This window comes from Lithobates pipiens, unplaced genomic scaffold, assembly GCF_037356315.1.
Source record: "Lithobates pipiens isolate NorthernLeopardFrog02 unplaced genomic scaffold, aLitPip1_a1.2 Scaffold_83, whole genome shotgun sequence".
Lineage (NCBI taxonomy): Eukaryota > Metazoa > Chordata > Amphibia > Anura > Ranidae > Lithobates > Lithobates pipiens.
In genome coordinates, this window is record NW_027507907.1 from 260,300 (window position 1) to 272,315 (window position 12,016).

Genomic DNA, 12,016 nt, shown 5'->3' on the forward strand with positions numbered 1-12,016 from the left:
TCACTGATCGTAATTTTTTTCCCTCATATGCTATCTCTAAGCCATTATTTTTGGCCCTGTCGACCATATTCTCAGAGAGGTATGAAACTCAATACTTCAAGTCCCTCAAGACAGCAGGTACCCCAAAGCTGGGATACCATGGGTTATCTGAAGACTTGGGGCACTGGCACTAGGGTCATTTGACAGCATTGACACCAGGTGTCTTGTTATAACCAAGTAGCTTGGTTCAAATCCCAGTCAGAATACTATCTTCATAGAGTTTACATGTTCTTAATGTGCTTGCATGGGTTTTCTACTACATTCATAGACCTGGTAGATAATTTGGCCCTAGTATGTGTATGCATAGATAATTCAGCCCTAGTATGTGTACTGTATGCATGTGAGATAGGGACCTTACATTTTGGGCTTGTTGAAGGCAGAGACTGATGTGAATACAATTCATAAATGATCAGTGCTATATAAATATTATATATATATATATATATATATATATATATATATATATATATATATACAGTGGTGTGAAAAAGTGTTTGCCCCCTTCCTCATTTCCTGTTCCTTTGCATGTTTGTCACACTTAAGTGTTTCGGAACATCAAACCAATTTAAACAATAGTCAAGGACAACACAAGTAAACACAAAATGCAATTTGTAAATGAAGGTGTTTATTATTAAAGGTGAAAAAAAATCCAAACCATCATGGCCCTGTGTGAAAAAGTGATTGCCCCCCTTGTTAAAACATACTATAACTGTGGTTGTCCACACCTGAGTTCAATTTCTCTAGCCACACCCAGGCCTGATTATTGCCACACCTGTTCACAATCAAGGCATCACTTAAATAGGAGCTGCTTGACACAGTAAGGTCCACCAGAAGATCCTTAAAAGCTACACATCATGCCGAGACCCAAAGAAATTCAGGAACAATTGAGAAAGAAAGTAATTGAGATCTATCAGTCTGGAAAGGGTTATAAAGCCATTTCCAAAGCTTTGGGAATCCAGCGAACCACAGTGAGAGCCATTATCCACAAATGGCGAAGACATGGAACAGTGGTGAACCTTCCCAGGAGTGGCCGGCCGCCCAAAATTACCCCAAGAGCGCAGCGACGACTCATCCAAGAGGTCACAAAAGACCCCACAACAACGTCCAAGGAACTGCAGGCCTCACTTGCCTCAGTTAAGGTCAGCGTTCATGCCTCCACCATCAGGAAAAGACTGGGCAAAAATGGCCTGCATGGCAGAGTTCCAAGGAGAAAACCACTGCTGAGCAAAAAGAACATCAAAGCTCGTCTCAATTTCCCCACAACACATCTTGATGATCCCCAAGACTTTTGGGACAACATTCTGTGGACCGATGAGACAAAAGTGGAACTCTTTGGAAGGTGTGTGTCCAAGTATATCTGGCGTAGAAGGAACACTGCATTTCAGAAAAAGAACATTATACCAACAGTAAAATATGGTGGTGGTAGTGTGATGGTCTGGGGCTGTTTTGCTGCTTCAGGACCTGGAAGACTTGCCGTGATAAAAGGAACTATGAATTCTGCTGTCTACCAAGAGATCCTGAAGGAGAATGTCCGACCATCTGTTCGTGTACTCAAGCTGAAACGAACTTGGGTTCTGCAGAAGGACAATGATCCTAAACACACCAGCAAGTCCACCACCGAATGGCTGAAGAAAAACAAAATGAAGACTTTGGAGTGGCCTAGCCAAAGTCCTGACCTGAATCCTATTGAGATGTTGTGGTATGACCTTAAAAAGGCCGTTCATGCTCGAAAACCCTCTAATGTAACTGAATTAGGACAATTCTGCAAAGATGAGTGGGCCAAAATTCCTCCAGGACGCTGTAAAAGCCTCATTGCACGTTATCGCAAACGCTTGGTTGCAGTTGTTGCTGCTAAGGGTGGCCCAACCAGTTATTATGTTTAGGGGGCAATCACTTTTTCACACAGGGCCATGATGGTTTGGATTTTTTTTCACCTTTAATAATAAACACCTTCATTTACAAATTGCATTTTGTGTTTACTTGTGTTGTCCTTGACTATTGTTTAAATTGGTTTGATGTTCCGAAACACTTAAGTGTGACAAACATGCAAAGGAACAGGAAATTAGGAAGGGGGCAAACACTTTTTCACACCACTGTATATATATATATATATATATATATATATATATAGTTATATATATATATATATATATATATATATATATATAGTTATATAAATATATATAAAGCTGAAATAAAGATATCATATAAGGTACATGAATGTGAAGTTTACCCTCATGTATATGAGCCCTGCTTGCATGCCCCACCCCCCTATGGAGCACCTACAAGACCAACATCAATAATCAACATACATGCCTTATTTTCCCCAATTGTCTTCAGTGAGGTTTGTTAATGTCACGGGTCCTCTTGGACCTTTTCTTCCTCCCAGTGGTGGTCAGTCAATAATTGTGAGAAAGGTGTGACATAATGATGCTCTTCAGTGAGTCCATGGTGGGGGCAGAGCCTTGATGCTCTGGGCTAACATAAAATGGGTTAAATGGGTATCTACAGGATGTGCTTTCCCTAACATGAGCCAATATGAGGGCATAATAGCTAAACACTGCTTGCTGCCTAGCTGGAATCTGCTGATTCCCTGCCTGTTGCCCAGCCATGCTCTGGTACCAAGGTTAAGCTCTCGCCTGCTGATGGGTCTGATGTTTCAGAGTTTCCATTGTTGTCACGTGCCTTGCATGGGTTGCCTGTCTGGTCTGGGATTCTTGGAGTAGTTCCTTTTGCAACATATTGGTCCTGTTGTGCCAAAGCCTGGTGGTCCAGACATTTTCTCTGTGACCAGCAACCTTATTTGCAATAATAGCCCTGGTAATAGCAATCTTCCATGGCAGAGTGGCAAAATACCATATGTACTTTGCCATGACTTTTGACTGCTTCACTAGGGGGCCCTGGTGGTCCACAGCTTTCCTCTGTAACTGGTAGGTGTACTTTACCATAATACAGATGCAAATTCTGTGACTTTGGTTGCACTAGGGAACCCTGGTGGTCCACACATTTCCTCTGTAACTGGTGGTTGCATTTGCCATATCAGTCCTTGAAGTAGCAATCTTCTGGTGAGTGGCAGAGTACCATTTGTACCTTGCCATGACCCCATAGACATGCACAAGGGGTGTTCCGGGTTTGCCTGGGCACACTCTAATATGTGTTTGGAGATCTGCTGTAAGATGCTGCAAGAGACTGTATAGGGAGCTGCCTGTGTTTCCCACTGAGCAGTCAGGGAGGCATGTAAGAGCCACTTAGTGCTTTAAACTGTAATGTAATGTCACTGCTTGCAGATAGGAGCTGTCAGGGCGGGACCAAACAGATAGCCTATCAAACAAGTTGATGTTGAGGGCTAGGCGGCCACTCTGTCTATCAGCTATTAAACACCAGCCAATGATTGGACTGCGTAAGAAAGGGAGCAGAGCCATATACACGGAGCAGCCCACCCAGCCCCTATTCCTTTGGCTGGTGTTTGATAGCTGATAGAAAGGGGCGGGGCCACATACACAGAGCAGCACGCCCAGCCCCTATCCCATTGGCTTGTGTTTGATAGGCTAGCTGTTCGGTCCCACCCACCCCCGACATCAGCTCCGAGTTCTGACAGCTCTTCTCTGCAAGCAGTGATATTACAGTACAGTTTCACGCACTCTTACATGCCTAGATGACTCAATGGACACCTTTGCTTTAGGTAACCTCCGCCCGTTAACTAAGCAAACAAAAGCGCTTGCACTAAATAGTGTGCTTCCTAACTGGGAGCTGTGGAATTTAAGCAGCTGTATTAAAAGGCTTTAAATATAGAAATAAAACCACTACAAACGTCAAAAAAACATCTACGAGGTAAATGAATAGATCAATTCACCCATAGAAAAAACAGCGCATATTACTCTATAAAAGAAAAGTTGTTCTGGTGCAATCTCTTATTCTACGGAAAACATATGTGTATACTCCAAAAATAAATCATACAAGATTGTTATTGTCCATAATAACTATCCATATGTCCAGTTTATGCTATATACTCCAGGTAGTCTCAGTGGGAAAAGAACTGAAACAAAGTTATCTATTACAGTCCATAGGAAGCATAGGAAGCAAAACTGAAACAAAGTTTTCTGTCACAGATCATCAAGGGTATACAATGCAATCCTTCCTTAACGTGACTAGACTTCCAGCAATAAAATACAGTGTTCCCAAATTTGCTGGGGGGTAATCCCAAGCCTGAAGCAACCCCCTTTAGTTTTATTCTTACCAGATCTGTCTGGTTACATGAGCTTTCAGATATCACTCCTCATCGGCTGGATCTCATCCGCTTCATGAGCACCAGGTGATTCAAGATCTCGGAAAAAAGCAATTGTGGAAAACACACATAGCGTAATACTGTCTCGTAAAAACACAATTTATTTAAATAAAAAAATATTGCACTCACAAAAAACAATCCTTTAAAAACATTGGTTCACACTACATGCATAGTTCTTTACGATAGTCAGGTACAGGGAGATATATTAACATCAGCCGCTACAGGTTGTCGCCATATGATAGCTCACGGTTTTAACTGTGCGTCTTTCCTCCCTCCTGTCAGTCTCTCTATGCTGCTAACGTGTACTTCCACCCTGACGCGTTTCGTCGTATTGACATCATCTGAGGGTGGTTTATAGAATAAAGGTGGATAAAACACTAAACATTTATATACGCCTATGAAGGGTTAATAGCATACATATAAAAAAAAGGGGTCAGGACTGATTTCCTCCACCCTCAGATGATGTCAATACAACGAAACGCGTCAGCGTGGAAGTACACGTTAGCAGCATAGAGAGACTGACAGGAGGGAGGAAAGACGCACAGTTAAAACCGTGAGCTATCATATGGCGACAACCTGTAGCGGCTGATGTTAATATATCTCCCTGTACCTGACTATCGTAAAGAACTATGCATGTAGTGTAAACCAATGTTTTTAAAGGATTGTTTTTTGTGAGTGCAATATTTTTTTATTTAAATAAATTGTGTTTTTACGAGACAGTATTACGCTATGTGTGTTTTCCACAATTGCTTTTTTCCGAGATCTTGAATCACCTGGTGCTCATGAAGCGGATGAGATCCAGCCGATGAGGAGTGATATCTGAAAGCTCATGTAACCAGACAGATCTGGTAAGAATAAAACTAAAGGGGGTTGCTTCAGGCTTGGGATTACCCCCCAGCAAATTTGGGAACACTATATTTTATTGCTGGAAGTCTAGTCACGTTAAGGAAGGATTGCATTGTATACCCTTGATGATCTGTGACAGAAAACTTTGTTTCAGTTTTGCTTCCTATGCTTCCTATGGACTGTAATAGATAACTTTGTTTCAGTTCTTTTCCCACTGAGACTACCTGGAGTATATAGCATAAACTGGACATATGGATAGTTATTATGGACAATAACAATCTTGTATGATTTATTTTTGGAGTATACACATATGTTTTCCGTAGAATAAGAGATTGCACCAGAACAACTTTTCTTTTATAGAGTAATATGCGCTGTTTTTTCTATGGGTGAATTGATCTATTCATTTACCTCGTAGATGTTTTTTTGATGCCTAGATGACTGCTCAATGGGAAACTTCCCCTCTCCTAGATCAGTGCCAATCGGTGCCACCTATCAATGCTCATCAATGCCACCTATCATTGCCAGCCAATGCCCCCTGTCAGTGCCGCCAATCAGTGCCACCTGTCAGTGCCCATCAGTGCCACCTATCAGTGCCCACCAGTGCCACATGTCAATGCCAATCAGTGCCCACCGGTGCCACCTATCAGTGCCCATCAGTGCCACCTGTCAGTGCTAATAAGTGCCTGTCAGTGCCCACCAGTGCCAATCAGTGCTGACCAATGCCACCTGTCAGTGTCAATCAGTGCCCATCAGTGCCACCTGTCAGTGCCAATCAGTGCCCACCAGTGCCACATGTCAGTGCCCACCAGCGCCACCTGTCGTGCCAATCATTGCTAATCAATGCTACCCGTCAGTGCCAATCATTGCTCATTAGTGCCACCTGTCAGTGCCCACCAGTGCCAGCTGTCAGTGGCCATCAGTGCCACCTGTCAGTGCTAACCAATGCCACCTATCAGAGACAAACCGTGCCACCTGTCAGTGCCAATCAGTGCTACCAGTCAGTGCCAACCAATGCCACCTATCAGTGCCCAACAGTGCTTCCAATCAGTGCCACCTATCAGTACTGCCTATCAGTACCCATCAGTTTTGCCTATCAGTGCCCATCAGTGCTGATAATGAGTGGCCATCAGTGCTGCCTATCAATGCCACCTATCAGTGCCAACCAATGCCATAAATCAGTGCGGCCTATCATTTCCCACCTGTGCTGCCAATCAGTGAAACCTATTAGTGCTAACCAATGCCACCTATCCCTGCCAATCGGTGCCAATCAGTGCTTCCAATCAGTGCTGCCTATCAATGCTTCCAATCAGCGCCACCTATCAGTGCCCATCAGTGTTACCCATCAGTGCCCATCAGTGCTGCCAATCAGTGTTGTCTAGCAGTGCCATCTATCAGTGACAATCAGTGCCTATCAATGCTGCCTATCGGTGCAGCCGATCAGTGCCCATCAGTGCTGCCTATCAATGCCTATCAGTGCTGCCTATCAGTGCCAATCAGTGCTGCCAATTAGTGCCAATCAGTGCCGCCTATCAGTGCCACCATGCAGTGCCTATCAGTGCTGCCAACCAGTACTGCCTATCATTGCCCATCAATTCTGCCAATCAGTGCTGCCCATCAGTGTCCATGAGTGCTGCCAATCAATGTCACCTATCAGTGCCAATCAGTGCTGGCTATCAGTGCACTGAGTGCGGGGATGGGCAGTTGAAATCAGCAGCTAGGCACATTATCTATGGGGGGTGGCCTGGTGGGGCACAACTGAAATCAGTCTGTTTATTAATGCCACATGACGATCTTTAGTATAATAAATAATCACCACACTACTATTTACAGTAAACTACTGGAGGTAAATTACAAAAGTGTCAGTAAAAGGCCGGCCGCTAAGCACTGTTATGTGTTCCCACACCACAAAAAAAAATAAAAATGCAGCACTAACTTACTAATCAATAATGTAACAATAATTGTGGAATCTTCTAATGTATGAAAATCTGAATAAACGTCAATATTACCACAATACCGGTGATATGTAACGTCACAAACAAATAAACTTAGCAGGGATGGTGGAAACCCCTCCTATAGATATTTGCCATACAGATTAACTAATGGCTTCACAAATGCTCTTCTGGAAGAATGGTCAAACGTTCCCATAGACACACTCCTAAACCTTGTGGACGGCCTTCTCAGAAGAGTTGAAGCTGTTATAGCTGCAAAGGGTGGGCCAACTCAATATTGAACCCTACGGACTAAGACTGGGATGCCATTAAAGTTCATGTGCGTGAAAAGGCAGGTGTCCCAATACTTCTGGTAATACAGTGTATATGTGTGTGTGTATATACTGTATATATATATATATATATATGTGTGTGTGTGTGTGTTTGAGCCTAATGCAATAGGCTGCACACGGCTATGCATGACCCAAATGCTCTTGCTGCAACTTCAGACTTCAGGTGTACTAGGGCAGTTGTCACCAACCTTTCGGACCTCACGGACCACTAAAGTCACAGTTTTGAATCTCGCAGAACACCGATGCCCCGAACACACAAGCAAATTTTCAGTCGGAAAAATCTTGGATGGGTTTTCCAACGGAATTCCGCTCAAACTTGGCTTGCATACACACGGTCATACAAAAGTTCGCAGAACTTTCGACCGTCAAGAACACGGTGACATACAACACTACGACAAGCCGAGAAAATGAAGTTCAATGCTTCTGAGCATGCGTCAAATTGTTTCCAGGCATGTGGAGGAATTTTGCACGTCGGAATTGGTACGGACAACCAAAATTTCCGATCAAAACTTTTTCCAACCGAAAAATTGAGAACATCTCAATCTTTTGCTGGCGGGAATTTGGCCAGCAAAAGTCAGGTGGAGCATACAGTACACACGGTCGCATTTTTCCAACCAAAAGCTCTCATCAGTCTTTTGCTGCCCGAATTACCGATCGTGTGTACGCAGCATAACATGAATTTTACATGCCTTATACACACAATGCTCCAACTCTCTGCCCCCCTCCCCCTGGATCACACTGCTGCCTTATACACACAATGCTCTCACTCTCTGCCCCCCCCCCACACTCTGCATCATACTGCAGTCTCACAGACTCATCATTTGATCTCACCTCCTTATCCAGCCATGTGCTCGAGCTTTGTGCTCCCTCCCACAGTCTGTGATAAGAGCTGCCATTGGAAGCCCCCCTCCTTCTTCACATCTCGCTCTCCGCACTACTCCTAGTGCCTCCCTCTGAGTTCAGAGTAGCCGAAAATACAGTGGAGGCATCAGGTATTAATGCGGGCTGACAGTATTGACTGTCAGTGCGCATTGAGAAAAACACTGGAAACAACATTGGGCGGTATACATCTGCCACAATGCTGATTTGTGGCAAAACCCCTGGGTACCACCATTTTCCACTGGTTGGCGACCGATGCACTAGGGAACCCTTATTCGGGTTACCAGTGCTTTGGAAAGACCTAGGCGCCAGTTGATATGCAGAGCAAGTCCTGGGGATCAGGCAAGCTACTTGGTTATAACAAGACACCTGGTATCAATGCTGTCAAATGACCCTAGTACCAGTGCCCCAAGTCTTCAGGCAACCCATGGTATCCCAGCTTTGGGGTACCTGCTGTCTTGAGGGACCCGAAGTATTGAGTTTCATACCTCTCTGAGAATCCGGTCGAGAGGGCCAAAAAGAAATGGCTTATAGATAGCATGTGAGGGAAAAAATTACGATCAGTGAAGTGCTTTTGCTGTTAAACTCTTGTGATTCAATTCAAAAACATATAATGTAGAGAAAGGAGAGGTGCGCCATTATTGGAATATAATAAAAGCACACAGTCAAATGGCTACTCAAAAAAGTTGGTAGTAATTAGGCATATCAATAAACAAAGGGGGGAGTATCCAAGGCCACTGACGGGTCCACAAAGGAGCGAGGATGGTACACCGCTGGCAAGCCGGAGAGGAGGGATATAATAATACAGCCTCTGCAATGGTTTTCAAATTCGCCGCCTTGCGAATGCTATGATGACAATAGCGTGTGATGTCTTCAGCGTCCAGCGGGCCGCACACCGGAAGTGGCGTGGCGACCAATCAGAAGATGCGTTTCACAATATCTGTTGTTTCCTCAGTTCTATCAGTCTATGCAGGATGTGAAACATATGTAGACGGGCACGGAATTGTATTAAACAGCGGAACAAGAGACACATATAATTGCAATAAATTGGTACCAAATGAATTAATGTAAACCAAACTGAAAGTAAACTTGAGAAGGAGATTCAATATAAGAAACCGTATGAACATAAAAATAGTATAACATTAATGGTAAAAGAGGTATATTAAATATATATTATTTAAATATCATTTAAATGTATATATGTAAATTAATGGGGGATGGTGATGGATATAAATTAGAGACTAGAGATTAACAAATGACACGTCAATCAAGTATCATTATAAAAAGGAGGACAAACAATATAAGAAATTGTATGAACATAAAAATAGTATAGAATTAATGGTAAAAGATGTATATTAAATATATATTATTTAAATATCATTTAAAGGGCCCTCCTGTACCTTTTGTATTGTACTGTAATTGTGTTGTCCCCCCTATACATTGTAAAGAGCTGCGTAAACTGTTGGCGCTATATAAATCGTGCATAATAATAATAATAATAATATATGTAAATTAATGGGGGGTGGTGATGGATATAAATGAGAGACTAGGGATTAAGTATCACTATAAAAAGGAGGACAAACATGAGAATATATTAGAATATATGATATATGGGAATTATTAAATACATGGAGTATTTATGATAAGACGGGGGGGGGGGGGGGCCGTATCACCAAATATACTAAATAGATTAAATATTATTTAAATGTATATATGTAAATTATAGGGGATGATGATGAATATGAAATTAGAGACTAAAAATTAACAATTGACAGATCAATGAAGTGTTATTATATAAAGGAGGACAAACATGAGAGTATATTAGGATATATGATTTATGGGAATTACTAAATGGATGAAGAATTATTTTGAGACGGGGGGGGGGGGGGGGCAATAGGCAATAGCACCAAATATAATAAATAGATTTAATGTTTCGATCAACAAATATATATATATATATATATATATATATATATATATATATATATATATATATATATATATATATATATATATATATATATATGTATATATATATATATATATATATATATATATATATATGTATATATATAATATATATATATATATATATATATATATATGTATATATATATATATATATATATATATATATATATATATATATATATATATATATATATATATATATATATATATATATGTATATATATATATATATATATACAATTCATAATTTATATGTAAAAAATATATATATATAAGGAGAGAAATCTATATGATATTTAAACCATATTTGTAGAGACATTATGAGAAAATGCATGAGCCATGTATATGCTTAATAATAAATATAAGGAAAGAACTCAGAATTATGTGAGGAGTGAAGGTATGCAACTGGGTGACAGCAAATTAAAAGAATTAAGAACTGTATGTATTAAAAGTTAGAATATGTATAAGGGTCTAGGAAAAATTAAGAAATCCCAAGGGGAATAAAAAATATAGGTCATGAAAAAAAACAGAATATACCTTGACAAAAAAGAGAGAGTACATGGCCCAAAGAAAAGTATGCATACATGTAAACACACCCAAACACGTGCATATCATGTATACACATATGTATATATGCACAGCCACGCACACCGTAAATCGGGGTTAAATAGCAATATGGATTGCTATTTCCTCATTTAAGCCATGAGGTGACATAGTATTCAGGGAATATATCCAGTAAGTCTCCTGATTACAGAGATGTTGAAATCTCTCAGCTGGGGTGAATTTAAACCGATATCGATTCAGTTATCCAAACATTGAGATTTGTGATCTTTTCCTGGTGATGTGTGGCAAAGTGTCGAGCAACACTATATTTGTGATTTCCGTCTTGGACAGCCCGGTGATGTTCTCCAAACCTTGCTCATAGAGCCCTGATGATTCTACCTACCGTATTTTTCGGACTATAAGGCGCACCGGATTATAAGGCGCACTAGCAACGACCGGCTGATAAAATGGATATTTCCATATATAAGGCGCATCGGACTATAAGGTGCACGGTCGATTTTGTGAGAAAATTTAGGCTTTTACGTGCGCCTTATAGTCCGAAGGTTTACGTCAGGAGACCGCCATCCCTATTGATCTGTGACTCCATGCGCGCCCATCTGACAGATACTATTAACAAAGAACTCCAGCGATGTCAACAGGTCATATATAAGGCGCACCGGATTATAAGGCGCACGGTCGTTTTTGGGAGAAAATTTAGGCTTTTACGTGCGCCTTATAGTCCGAAAAATACGGTACATATAAAAGGCCACAAGGGCAGGAAATACAGTAGACCACATATGAAGTGGAACAATTAAAAAAGACTGCTGGTGCCACTGGTGCATTTAATTTTACATTGACTATTAATATATTATAACTTTGGACAGTTTCTTTTAATCCTCTCCCTCCCCCCCCTTTTTTTATTGGAAAAAGAGTCTTTACTGTGATTGGTCTTTTGCGCTACCTCATCCTCTTTGAATTCAGAATAGACACTTCTTTACAGCTTTACTTTACGTATGAGCTAGCAGTCTACCAACATGAAGGAGAATTGTTAAAATGTCTGTTTTTGTATGTGTGTGAATAATAGAATAAAAACCTGCATTACACAGAATTTTTACCAAGGAGGGAATTTAATGAATCTGCGGATAATTTAGCAAAAGCCAATAGTTTAATTT